The sequence below is a fragment of the Peromyscus californicus genome, unplaced genomic scaffold, assembly GCF_007827085.1.
Source record: "Peromyscus californicus insignis strain IS unplaced genomic scaffold, ASM782708v3 Scaffold_11__1_contigs__length_118956290, whole genome shotgun sequence".
NCBI classification, from domain to species: Eukaryota; Metazoa; Chordata; class Mammalia; order Rodentia; family Cricetidae; genus Peromyscus; species Peromyscus californicus.
The window spans coordinates 73,615,631-73,630,191 of NW_026294402.1; the positions used below are offsets into that span (position 1 = coordinate 73,615,631).

Consider the following 14,561-nt stretch of genomic DNA (forward strand, 5'->3'; position numbering starts at 1 on the left):
GACTTCCTGTTGCCTGCAAGATGTAGGACTCTCAGCTGCTTCTTCAGCACCATGTCTGCCTACAGACTGCCATGCTGCCTGTCATGATGATAATGGACTGAACCTCTGAAATGTAAGTCACTACCTCAATTATAATAGTTGCTGTGGTCATGGTGTCTCTTCATAGCAGTAGAAACCCTAAGACATCCTACCAATAGGCTGAGAAGTCAAATATATATAAAGCAATGTCCAGATGAAAATGTACTTTTGATGACTCCGTCACCACATGACAGTCATTCCAAGACAGTGATATAATGTGCTGCCCATGCTGTTTCCCTCATCTGTCTTGCTGATTGTGGTAGTAAAAACAAATACATAGCCAGATGTGGTGGCTCATGCCTGTAATCCCAGCATTTGGTAGGTTGAGGCAGGAGGATCTTGAGTTTGAGACCAGCCTGGGATACATAGTGAGACCCTATCTCTGAATAAGCGAATTTAGCCTTCATCCTAGGTTTTTTTTTAAAGAAACTTTTAATCTCTGAGGTGCTAAGATGTGTGTGTGTGTGTGTGTGTGTGTGTGTGTGTGTGTGTATATATTTTTTTTTTGCATGCTAAGGAGGTAATTGACTGATAGCTGGGCTTTCTAGGAAGCTCCATGAGGATGTTATCAAGGGACACTATCACATGATGGAGGGCTGGAAGTTTCAGCCCCACTTCTGCACATCCAGAGAAGAGAAGGCTTTCTCAAAGATTTACCCCCAGTGGGCAATAATGTAAATTTGATTGTGTTTGTTTAAGGAAGCCTCTGCAGAACCCCCGAAGGGCTGGGTCTGGAGAGGCAACTAGTTTCTCAATGGGAAGGTGCTGGGAGAGCAGAACACACAGACAGGTCACACAGAACGCAGGCCTTCCTCCACACCTTATTCTCAACTTTCCCCATTGAATATCCATAAGTCAGCACTAGTAACCAAATGTTTCTTCCAGAGCCTTTTATCAAATGATGAAATCTAAGAAAAGGGTCACAGGAATCTTTGATTTATAACCAAGTTGGATAGAAGCTGTGGGTAACATGGAAACCTACTATCTATAATTGGGCATCCACAATGGGAAAGGGAAGTCTTGTAGGATTCATCCCTTAACCTGTAGATGGAGGCTCAAATTTTGCCTAGTTGTAGAATGCCATTTACATTATAGGCAGTTAATACCCACAGAAAATCAGAGAATGGTTTTTTTGGGCATCCCTTCCCTCACATCTGGTCTACGATGAGTTCTATGATGAGAATGAGTAAGGAAAACAAGACTTTTTCCTATTCAGTTATCAGTTGAAGTAAATGATTAGTAGAGAGATAAGACATTGCTTTGATGATGTCCATCAGCCAGCAGCTTTCTCTGGGTTGACTGGAAGACAAAGGAACATTGATTACTGGTCTAATAGGCAAACTTCATTGTTAACCAGTAAACAGCAAAAAAAAACCCTTGTTTTTCTGGCTGTGCTGAACTTGCTCCATGATGTCACACAGTTTCATGAAACTTACTTCAGGGTAAAGACAAAAGGGTTATTTATTGGTGGACAATTATTTTGACTAGGAAATTGTGAAGGGGCTACCCACCACACCCACATTTCCCCAGAGTTCTCTTGAGTAGGAGCAGAAGGAAATATTAGTTAGAAGGATAGAGGGATGAGATAAAGATAGAAAATACAGGCTAGTCTCGAGAGGGCCTGGATCCTAATCCAAAGAGCCCCGACTGTCTCTGCCCTAGGGAATATAAAGGAATGCCAAGGGCTGCTGTGGGATGTTCTGTATGTCAAGTGTGTTGCTGATTAGTCAATAAATAAAACACTGATTGGCCATTGGCTAGGCAGGAAGTACAGGCGGGACAAGGAGGAGAATAAAGCTGGGAAGTGGAAGGCTGAGTCAGAGAGACACTGCCAGCCGCCATGATGACAAACAGCATGTGAAGATGCCGGTAAGCCACGAGCCATGTGGCAAGGTATAGATTAATGGAAATGGATTAATTTAAGCTGTAAGAACAGTTAGCAAGAAGCCTGCCACGGCCATACAGTTTGTAACCAATCTAAGTCTCTGTGTTTACTTGGTCGGGTCTGAGAGGCTGTGGGACTGGCAGGTGAGAGAGATTTGTCCTGACTGTGGGCCAGGAAGGAAAACTCTAGCTACAAGGGGCTGGAGGAAAAGACCTCCCACCAGCACAGCCAAGTGCAGACCATCTCAGACAACTGCACTCAGGCTTGTGGTCCAATCATCCTCTCTATGCAGACCTGCTGGGTAAACCCACTAGGAAACCAAAATGGGCTCCCACAGGAAATAATACAATTGGGTTGGTAATACACATAATTAGATTAAAATGTTTGGCAGAATGTTTTTATGAGTCTCTTGGTTTCTTTACTTTTGTGTTGTGTATGTGGTAGGGTGTGGAGTCCGTGTGTGTGTGTGTGTGTGTGTGTGTGTGTGTGTGTGTGGGGTGTGGGTGTGGGTGTGGGTGTGGGTGTGTGTTCAAGTGTGGTGTTGCACCCACACACATGCATATGGGGCCCAGAGCAGGACTTCAGGTGTCTTTCCCAGTCACTCTCCACCTTATTGCCTTGAGACAGGGTCTCTCTCTAAAACGAAGCTTACAATTTTTTGCAAGACTGAATGGTCAGTGAGCTCTTGGGCTCTGTCTCTGATCCCCCATTGCTGGGGTTAGGTACCCTCAGACATGTCTCGCTTTCTATGTGGGTGCTGAGAACTAGATCTGAATTCAGGTCCTCACACTTGAAGAGAAGCACACTGACCTCTGGAGCCATCTTCCTGCCCCTCTCTTGTTTTTTAAACAAAATGCCTGGTGTGACTTTCAACCACAGTAAAGAAAATGAGAACACTGGAGAATCCCTTACAAATGTTTTGTTTCAAATTTTGAAAGTATTTTGAAAAGAAAAAAATCATGCCCTCATAACAAACAGAATATACTGGCACTAAGAGGAGAGATGTCTGGTTCTGTCACAGCACTCTCTGGGGAGTGGGTGGGTGGGGTGATCCTACGTAGCCATTTAAGTTTTAAAAACACTGTGATATTGTGAAATATGAATGACTTTGTCACACGAACCTTAGATGGTCTTATTCGTAGAAAACCTGGAGCCAGGTATTGGGGTGAACGCTGAAAGATCAGAGAAATAGGAAAAGCCACAGCCAACCTCACCTCGCCAACTTCTCAGCCGATCCTGTTTCCTCAAATTGGAAGCCTCTTGAGTCCTCATCCAAATGGGTCTCAGTTGAACTGCTGCTAAGAGCCTAAAAGCTTAAAAGCCTCTAGTTCCTGGTCCTCATGCCTTACATACCTTTCTGCTTCCTGCCATCACTTCCTAGAATTAAAAGTGTGTGTCTTTCCCAAGCAAGACATGAGATCTCAAGTGCTGGGATTAAAGGTGTGTGTCACCATGCCTGGCTGTTTCTAGTGTGGCCTTGAACTCAGAGATCCCAAGTGATAGGATTAAAGGCATGTGTGCCTCCATTTTCTGGCCTCTATGTCTAATCTAGTGGCTGTTCTGTTCTCTGACCCTCAGATAAGTTTTATTAGGGCACACAATTTATTGGGGACACAATATATCACCACATGGCTTAACAGTTAAAAAAAAAAAACAACAACCACTCTCCCCGCCCCCAATCTAAAATTGTCTAACTGCTTGACCTGAGATTGGGCATACTATCTGTTAGGGTTTTCTTAGGTGAGGTGAACATCCTTGGCTCAACCATGTGGAATCTAGGTTCATAGTAATCACTACTTAGCATTTGATATAAAAGAGGCACTTAGTAAATATTGGTCACTGTGGATCTGTGGTCCTCTCAACTTGGCTTTTTGGGGTTTTGCTGGAGAGAGACAGCTCTGTTATTTCTCAAAATCCATTATTTCTGAACTGGGAAGGAGTTGATGCTTTCTTAGAGCCCTTTAAAGTCCTCATATCTCCTTTGCATGAGGTCAGGTGCAAAAATTACAGTGTTCTACAAAGACGAGAAAGGTCTCTCATTTTCAGTTTCTGTGATGGTGAAAAAGAATCTTGGTGAGAGTAAGCTGAGTCAGCAGGACTCTTAAGTGATGCTCTCATTAGAGCTTTGTGGGTGACCGGCTACCCTGATGGTTATTTCCACTACCGAAACGTACAAAACAGCATATTGCAATTTTGGAAGTAAAACATCTATTTATCTGTGCTGTGTCATACTCTGAACATGAAACTTAAGTCTCAGTAAGTGAGAGGAACTGAACCATTCAAGCAAAGAATATGAAACATTTAAAAAAGCACATGACAGAGACATGCGGGAGTTATGGGGTACCATGGAAATACCAAACCTTCTAATTCTAGGCATAGATGAAGTAGGAGAATTGCAGATCAATGGCGTAGGCAAGATCTTCAACAGATCATACAGGAAAACTTCCCCCCAATGAAGGGAAGATTGCAGCTGCCAGCAGCACGCAGAACACCAGATAGACAAGACCAGGAAAGAAGTTCCCTACGGCATGTTATAGTTGAAACACTAAGTGTCAGGACCAAGTGGGGATAGTGAAGGCTGAGAGAGAAAAACCACATGTCACATACAGAGGGAAGCCCATCAGAATAACAGTGGATGTCCTGTCACTCCACGCTCTTGCTGCCTCATGGTGTGCTGACAGCCACTTCTGATGGAAGTCTTCATTTCCAGTCTGCTTGCTAACAGGGACTGCCGTTCATCAGATAGGCATGAGACACCACACCTTTTCTGAGACATCGAGGTGGATTATTTTATGCTCATAATTGCAGGAGAGAAGGTTGGTGATGTCTTTCCTCCATTGTCCAGATGGGTTTGGAGAAGATGAGCTAAGTTTACATAACTAATGATCAGTTGTTTGGAACTGAACTCCAAGTTTTTTTCTTACATCTCCTCATTTTCCAAGCTATTGGCCTACAAAAGGGAGTAATTAATGTAAATACAATTCTGTTTGGTCTCCTAAGGCAGAGTTTTATTAGGGGCTTGTATGGTTTTGTTCCTAGTTGACCATCTTGTCCTGCCTCTGAGAGTGTCTATATCTATCCCGTGATTGAAGAAGAGCTGCCTAAGAACTTGTGTCTAAGTCTTTATTTTCTTTATTACCGCTGAAGCCCTGCTCGTTTTATTGTGGTTGTTTGTTTTAAAGCTTTGATTTTAGTCTTGGAATTAGCTATGTCAAAATCAAATTCAGTCATGGTGGCTTGATCTGATATCTAAAATTTCCAGCCATTTCAAGAGGGCTACATCCTTCAGAGCACTTATTATGGAGACATGCGCAAAATTCACATTGCGCTATGGTGTGTTGTTTTCAAAGCTGACTTACAGGTGGGATATGTTGCACAGTGGATAGTGCATGGGACTTCGAGCATGACCAAGAGATTCAAAGCCTACTTATACACTTGATTAAAGTAGTTCAGTTTTCTGATTTTTCTAATTTCCCTATTCAAACAAGCTTTTCATTCCCATGCTCTTTAAAATGTGCATTTTTAGGCTGTATTGGGTTTCTTCCAGTGGAATAGTGTAGCCAGGGATTGGGATCATTCAATATATGAAAATCCTCCTGTCCTCTCACTGAATCATTCACTATTCATGCCACTTGTCATTTTTCTAAATATCCAGTTGGAAATTCTGTACCTTATGATGCCTTGCCCATTTTCCTTAACACTCAAGGTAATAATGGTGAAGGCAAGAAATAGATCTCTTTTGGTTTCTAATGTCAGAGAGAGAGAGAGAGAGAGAGAGAGAGAGAGAGAGAGAGAGAGAGAGAGAGAGAGAAAGAGAGAAAGAGAGGTGATATATTATATAATAATAATAAAAATTGCCTGAAGATCAGAGAACAGAACAAGTCACTAGATTAAACATAGATACCAGAAAGTGGTGGCACACACCTTTAATCCTAGCACTCAGGAGGCAAAGATCTATCTGGATCTCTTTGAGTTCAAAGCCACCCTGGACTACATGAGATTGACTCAGTCTAGGAGAGAAACAGGGCCAGGCAGTGGTGGCACAAACCCAGCACTTGAGATCTCATTTCTTTGCTTGAGAAGTACACATGCCTTTAATTCCAGGAAGTGATGGATGGGTGGAGAAAGGTATATAAGGAGTGAGGAGACAGGAACTAAAGACTTTTCAGCTGAGTAAGCTCTTTCAGCTAGAGAGTTTTTTCAGGCTGAGGAGTCCTAGAGGTACGAGATGGCTGTGGGTTCTTCCTTTGTCTCTCTGATCTTTCAGCATTTACCCCAATATCTGGTTTTGAGTTTTTTATTACAAGACCTTTTAGAATTCCTGCTACATCTGGTATCCAATTCCTACTGAGAGAGAGAGAGAGAGAGAGAGAGAGAGAGAGAGAGAGAGAGAGAGAGAGAGAGAGAGAGAGAGGAGTAAATATACCACTTTTGTTAGTTTAAAGGCAAAAGTCAAATGAAATAAACACATGGTGATTGGCTAGATCAACAAATTTAATATATTAGGGTGGTGTGTATGTTGAGTTTTCAAGAACTGACATACATGGGATGAAGTAAGAGAAGAAAGAGACTTGCTTTTTTATTTTATTTTTTGTCTATTGATTAATCACTCATTTGAAAGCCCCAATCTTTATTCACTTTCTTATTTTCATTCTAAACAAGGTCATATATGCTGTTCTAGCAAAGTAGTTTTCAGTTCTGGCTCTGACATTTGCTCATCATGGACAAGGCATTTAGCCTCCTCACTAATTTAATTTCTCTATTTGTAAAAATGAGAAGACTGGACATATTATTAAGTTTATTTCATTTGCTTTATGTAACGCCATTTTCCCATGTCTAACAATTTCTGAAAAATGGCAAGTATTTAGTTTCCTCAAATATGCTGTTGCTCTACCAAATGACATTGATCATTTGGGGACATATTTGGTAAAAACTATCATTTATAATTATACTTGTGACAGTGCTGAAGAATTCCTTCTCAAAAGGACTTGGTTTGTCCATCAGTCAAGAGCACTAGGTCTGCAGACTCACCAGGTCTGGAAAAAGCTTGAGTGCTGTGGATATCACTCTATATAAATAAAGTACTGATTGGTCAGTGACCAGGCAGGAAGTATAGGCGGGACAAGGAGAGAGGAGAATTGAGGAAGGAGGAAGGAGAGGGAGACCGGCTGGAGCCACCGCCAAGACAAGGAAGATGTAAAGTACTGGTAAGCCACGAGCCACGTGGCAAAGTAAAGATGAATAGAAATGGGCTCAATATAAGAGTGAGAGCTAGACAATGACAGGCCTGAGCTAATGGCCAATCAGTTTAAATAATGTAAGAGTCTGTGTGTTTATTTTATAAGTGGGCTCCGGGACTGGCGGGACTTGGCGGTGGGAGCTGGAGAAAAATTCTCTAGCTACACATGATCGTCAACACTCTCCCCTGCATGTCAGATCACTAGTCATCAAGCTGGAGATTTTCTGGAGATGTTTTTAGGATGATTTTGGAAGGCTGTCCAGCTGTTTCATTCCTAAGACCACTGTGACTTAGTCATGCCAAAGAGTCCTTCACTTTTGACTAATTCTGATTGCCATGTTGCCCTACTGCTTTTTATGGCGAGTTTATCTCCCTTGTTTCGGACATACATGGACTGTCACTGGGGCTTTTTCTGACAGAATCCTGCTGCCTCTACTGAAATGTGGCAATCCCATTGATGGTGTCATCTCCTGTCATTATACTTGGTCAACAAGGAGGGGCAGTGGCAGGTCACTGTACAGATGGCAGTGTTCCTCTCATGAATGTATTTCTCATGCCTTTGTAAAGGTGGATAGGAGCATGAACCACATATGGTAAATCCACCTTAGCATCCGCACCTCCCCAGCCTCTGGTTTCCGTTCTCTGCACAGTGTCCAGGATGTTCTGCAACTCTAGCCTCTTCAAATGTAGGGCAAAGGTTAAACACAAAATTTTAGCTAGTAGCAAAACAAGTTGTAGGATCCATTTCTAGTTGTGTGTGCCTAGAGCATTATATCCCAAATGTCTGGGACATATAGCCATATAAATAAACTTAACAGTAATAGTCTGTTCTCTTTGTCTTCATATCTGAATAAAATCTCACAGTCCATCTGGTATATAAGCTGTCACTTCCTGGTTCAAGCTTTGACCCAATAAGGAGTGTAATGGCAGCAAAAGGGAATTAGAGTGTCTTGATGAGAATGGCCATTCTGCACAAGACATATATCTCAGGTGAGATAGCACATGACCCTTAAGAGATAGCTAGTCTTCTGAACCTAGGGCGACAAATTGCCCCCATTGGCAAAGACAACCAATTCCTGTTTAGATGTTATGGCAGTTGTGAGTGTTGTATTTTAAAGACTATGGCAGAGAGTCACACCATACAACAAAGCCCACATGGGAGGTTTATTGAAGGGAGGGGAGAGAAGGGGCAGAGAAGGGGGACAGAGACCGGTTCCTGGGGATGAGAGTGAAGGAAGAGAAAGAGAAAGAGACGGGAGGTGGACAAGGCCCGCCTTTTATAAGGGAACATAGAGAATGTGCAGAGGGGGTGCTCTTAGTGGCTACAGCTGAGGATATATCCTGTCAGGACCCAAAGGGTAGGCCAGTACAGATGCCTAAATGCTAGCAGAGCTAGATATGATTATTTAGGGTCATACATAAAATAATTCTTTATCATGTATTATAGAATAGTCTCAGGGTCAATTATGCCATGAGGTCACACTGTCATATATATATATATATATATATATATATATATATATATACTTATCTGGAGCTTTTATTGGCAGTGATAACAGTCCCTGTAATATTTGTTTGTTTGCTACCTTCTTCATGGTTTAATCTTTAAACTTCACATCACTCCTAATCTGATCCTAGATGAGACATTTGTGGACAACATGTAAGGCAGAACTGCTTTTGGAAGTTCATTTCCCCCCAGACTAGAAGGGGAGAAAGGGAGGAAGGGAGAGAGAGGAAGAGAAAGAGAGAGAGAGAGAGAGAGAGAGAGAGAGAGAGAGAGAGAGAGAGAGAGAGAGAGATTGATTTTTGGCCCCTTGATTTTCATCAGAGTATAATTCTTTCTTGTGAACATTTTGTTCTGAGAACATAACATTTATTTCCATTTTTCATATTTACTTATTTTTTGAAGTTATGTTTAAAAAATGATTCTTCCACTTCACATATCATTTTTGGACAATTGTCATACATGCTTGCAATTCAAAATAGAATATGACATCATTAAATTTAGAGACTTGTCTTACCTATATGCTGTGTGATGTCTTTTTGTATGCTGTGAATATGTGTTGGTTGATAAATAAAGCTGCATTGGCCCATGGCAAGGTAGCTTAGAGGCAGGCAGAAATCCAAGCAGATAGATAGGAAGAGAAAGGAGAGGCAGGGAGATACCAGTTGCTAACCAAGGAGCAACATGCCAGCTACTGGTAAGCCATGGAACACACAGTAAAACATAGACTAATAGAAATGGGTTAATTTAGGTTTATAAGAGCTAGTTAGCAAGAAGCCTGCCATATGCCATGCAATTGGTAATTAATATAAGCCTCTGTGTGTTTACCTGGGATCAAGTGGCTGCAGGATGTGGCAGGGAGAGATTTGTCCTGACTGTAGGGCTGGGCAGGACCAGAGAAACATATGACTACACCTCTCCACATCATGAACAGCATAGTTTATCAATACAATAAATGTTCTGGGTTAGGAAGTAGATTTTAATGAATTAATTTTAAAACTTTTTACAATTTGATAAGTTTTTATAACTTTAGAGCTTAAAAATATCTTGCCAATGTAACTTTTAATTTAATATATTGAGATTTTTCACTAACATACTTGAGGAATGATGACTTTATAATTTTTAAATCCCATTACTGAAGAGTCATAGTTTTTGATTTACCTCCCCAATCTCCTCTGTAAAGAAAATTGAATTTAGCACACAATTTCCTCACTTAATAGATATAAATTTGCTATGCTCTCTGTTTAATGTGAACACAAATGTTGTTGATTGTAATTATACTAGATCCTTAACTAATTTTTCACTAATAATACTTTCTTAAATCCAGTTCAGTCTAATCTGATCTAATCCATGGATTTTCCTTCAAATTCATGATTACTTTCTTAGAGTCCAGTTCACAAGACATTTATGCTATCCTCTCTCTTTTTTGTGTCCTACCTGCTGTCTGATACGGTGATGCTGGTGTGAGTACATGTGCCTGAATGCCACTTTGTATGCATTTGTAGCTCTGGCTTTCCCTGTGTGTGTGCATTTGTGGCTTCATGGTGCTTTGTGCAGTTATGTGCCCGAGACTACAGATATGTCTATGTGAATCTGTGGGCACAAGTGTGACTATGTGGATGGACTAAAAGCCAGTTCCAAGCATTAAAAGCCACTGGTGGCATCCAGGGTTTGGTTTTGTCTGGTCCTACCAGTTTGTCAGTTTTGTGTGGTGTCTGTCATTGTATAACTATATTATGTATAGATACTTCTTATTTGGTTTTTAATTCACAATTATAAACACGACTCTGAAATCCAGCTAGACTTAGAGGAGAATGAGGAAAATATGGAACCCAAGGACTTCAGTGAGAGCAGAGGTTGCTGGGTTTTGAAAACAGATGGGATGGGGGCACTCTCCTGAGCTAAAGAAGGAAGGGTCCGGTGGGTAGGATGCCCTCAAGTCAAAGGTGGGTAGGATGCCCTCAAGTCAAAGGTAGGTGGGTAGGATGCCCTCAAGTCAAAGGTGGGTAGGATGCCCTCAAGTCAAAGGTGGGTAGGATGCCCTCAAGTCAAAGGTGGGTAGGATGCCCTCAAGTCAAAGGTGGGTAGGATGCCCTCAAGTCAAAGGTGGGTAGGATGCCCTCAAGTCAAAGGTGGGTAGGATGCCCTCAAGTCAAAGGTGGGTAGGATGCCCTCAAGTCAAAGGTAGGTGGGTAGGATGCCCTCAAGTCAAAAGTGGGTAGGATGCCCTCAAGTCAAAGGTGGGTAGGATGCCCTCAAGTCAAAGGTGGGTAGGATGCCCTCAAGTCAAAGGTGGGTAGGATGCCCTCAAGTCAAAGGTGGGTAGGATGCCCTCAAGTCAAAGGTGGGTAGGATGCCCTCAAGTCAAAGGTAGGTGGGTAGGATGCCCTCAAGTCAAAGGTGGGTAGGATGCCCTCAAGTCAAAGGTGGGTAGGATGCCCTCAAGTCAAAGGTGGGTAGGATGCCCTCAAGTCAAAGGTGGGTAGGATGCCCTCAAGTCAAAGGTAGGTGGGTAGGATGCCCTCAAGTCAAAGGTGGGTAGGATGCCCTCAAGTCAAAGGTGGGTAGGATGCCCTCAAGTCAAAGGTGGGTAGGATGCCCTCAAGTCAAAGGTGGGTAGGATGCCCTCAAGTCAAAGGTGGGTAGGATGCCCTCAAGTCAAAGGTGGGTAGGATGCCCTCAAGTCAAAGGTGGGTAGGATGCCCTCAAGTCAAAGGTGGGTATAGAGTTGTCCACAGTAGGCAATGGTGATCATCTTAACGGTCTTGCCGTCCCTGGACCCCAAACACTCCATGGCTTCCATGATGCTCATGCCTTCTTTCACTTTTCCCAGTGATTACATGTTCACCATCCAATCACTCAGATCTTACAGTGCAGGTGAAAAACTGGGAACCATTTGTGTTTGGCTCAGAATTTGCTCTGGACGGGCTGCCATGACCTGCATGCTTTAGGGATGAAGTTCTTATCCTCAAAATTTTCCCCATAGATGGACCTGCCGTGACTACATACCTGCAGGATGTGTGTAGTCACCACCCTGGCACATGAGTCCTGGAATAATTCTGTGAAAGTGAAACTTATATCCAAATCCTTTCTCTCCAGTGCTCAGAGCATGGAAAATTTTCTTTCTCTGGAAATTTGTCTGCAAACAGCTTGAAGGAGACATGGCCCAAGGGTTCGACATTATCCTGATGTCAAAGAACACGGTAGGGCTGACCATGGCTTCATCAAGCAGTGGCAAGGGACAGTGGTATCTATAAAGGGAGGGAGTGTCATTGTTTATATTTTTGCTGTTGTCTTCTGCCTGAGTTATTGTCCACTAACCCCTGTTGGATGATGGTATTCAAGCTAGGTCTGAAGCATAGTCATTGGGTGGCCAGGACTTACCTTTTGAACCTATGAATGGTTTCTTTTTTCATAGATGCTCCTGTCATCCCTCCTCCTGCTCCCTCCAGCCTCATCCCTACCCCCTCCCATCCCCTCCTCCAAAAGGGTAAGGCCTCCCATGGGGAATCAGCAAAGCCTGGTACATTCAGTTGAAGCAGGACTGGGTCCCTCTCCCGCATGCATGGTTTCTGGATGTAGATGATCATCCAGATGTAGTAACTCCCACCTCCCTGAACTTTAGAGGCTGGAACCTACTCCCCAACCCTGTTACTGTCTAGATGGCAGGTGATGGCTGCACTTGTTTCCTGTGCCTTTGGAACACTTTGTAGAAAGACAGAAAAGTAGCCTACAACCACACCTTCCTGTTCTGCACACTCTTTATTCTCATTCCTCAGTCTACATTGTGGCTTGTCTCTGTGTCCCTAAGACTTATTAGGAACATGCTTGGAACATTAGCATATGGAAGTATCTTCAAGTTTAGTATTACTTAAATCTATATGGTCAATGAGACTTTTTATTTTATTAATATGTTCCATGGTAGGTATTGTAGTATAAGTATTAGCAAATTCAAAGATTAAGTTTCTAGGTATTCTGTCTCTAAGTATTTCCTTGTTAGAGAGTATATGGTCTCATTTACTGTGCTAAGCAGAAGTATACAGCAACCCAGTTCTGTTAATTCTTCAAAGATGAATCAAAATCTCAAAGCTTTGCTGTTGATTCTTTTTAATACTCATGAGTTTAAACTTTAGAATATACTGTTCTCTTCTGCAGAATTTGGGCTTCTTCACGCTCTAAAGTCAAAGTTGAGTATTTTCATGGACATTTGAACATTTGTCACTGTCTGTCTGTCTGTGCAGACCTCCAGGTCTCTATGGTTGGTACTGGGATTAAAGGCGTATGTCACCACGCTTGGCTCTGTTCTCCAGTGTGGCCTTGACCACACAGTGATCCTGCCTGCTAAGGGATTAAAGGCATGTGCTGCTTGACTTCTCTGTTTACTTAAAGTGGCTGGCCTTTCCCCCTTGATCTCCAGGCAAGCTTTATTTATTAATGTACAAATAAAATATCACCACATTTCAATGCAAATAAAATATCACCACACAGTGCTGTTTGTACTCCAAAATGATTTAGAATATTTATTCTCTAAGTGACAAAGTTAATACATTTAAAATGACATTACTTTGCTTAAAGCAATCTTAAACTATTTTTTTCAGTACAACATCCAGTCATGTTAATAATGTGTTAATGTGGTTGCTTAGAAAGTGAAGAGGTCAGGAGGCATCTGTAGGCAAATATCTGTAGATAGATTAAGTCTGCCTGGGGGGTACCTGCTTTCTCCATCTCTGCTCAAACTGTGTGCAGTGTTCTTGCTCATGTGCTGTTGACTAATATCCGAGAGCATTTTGGATATGTGGTTTCTGGAGAAAATATCAAATTTAATCACTTATGCCAGTTTGATTCTAACACAGGCACACCTAATGCAAATCCAGTATCTGAGTTTTTTTTAAAAATTATTTTATATAATGCTTTGGACCTTTTGAAGGACATTCCTTAAGCATAGAAGATTTTGGCTAAGTAGATGATCCCCTCGAGGACATCTTGCAAATGTGTTTTATGTCTGCAGATCTACTTTTTCTTCTCTCTTCTGTCCGGGCATGTGTTTTGTTCAACAGCCTTACAGTGGTAGCAAAGAAAACCAAGTCTGCCTCAGGCAGTTTGGAATTATCTCAGGGTTGAAACAAAGGGGCTTTCTGTGGTACTGTTATGGCATGTTCAAGATTTTGCTATTTGACTTAGTAATAGAGTCTAGCAAATTTAAATATTTTAGGAGTTTAAATCGAGTTTCCATTTTGTGTTTTGATATAATATTTTTAGTAATTGTTTAGCAATTGCACACATGCACTCCATGTATTTTGATCATATTTAAGTCCTATCTCCCCTCCGCTCCTCCCAGATCAACCCCACCTTCCCACGCCCTCCCGACTTTCCGATCCTTTTCCTCTTCGTACCTCATTGTGTCTAGTCTGTGTGCTCATGTGCTGGTGGATATGGGTTCATCTTGTTTCTAAAATTGCTTTTATATTAGTGATGTTCTGGATATGATCTTTGAAAAACAAAAGACTTCTTATCTCAATTGTTTCTTCCTAGAAAAAGATCCAAGAATTTAACCTCAATAACATTGATCTCTTCATTGAGAACTTGATTACATTTTGAAGGAAACATTCATTTTAAGTTACAACATCTGGCAAATTTTGGTCAGAACTTTTATCTTTAATTAAATATATTAAAATAACTTTTATATTTAATTAAAATATCTGTTTTTATTTTTCCTTTCAAGGCAACTTTTCCAATCAGGCAGGAAAAGAGGTAAAATATAAACAAAGACCTCAAGGGCCAGATGTGGATCAGGTAGAAAGGGTAAGTGATTTTAGTGGACACTAGGGGGCAGCAGTGCACTTGGTTAGTGAAAG

The 14,561-nt window shown here is 41.7% G+C and overlaps 1 pseudogene; it reads right to left on the reverse strand.

Annotated features, from left to right (window-relative positions):
* Positions 1-11,416: 11,416 nt before the first annotated feature.
* Positions 11,417-11,923, reverse strand: LOC128105273 (peptidyl-prolyl cis-trans isomerase A-like; annotated as a pseudogene).
* Between the last annotated feature and the right edge of the window lie 2,638 nt (positions 11,924-14,561).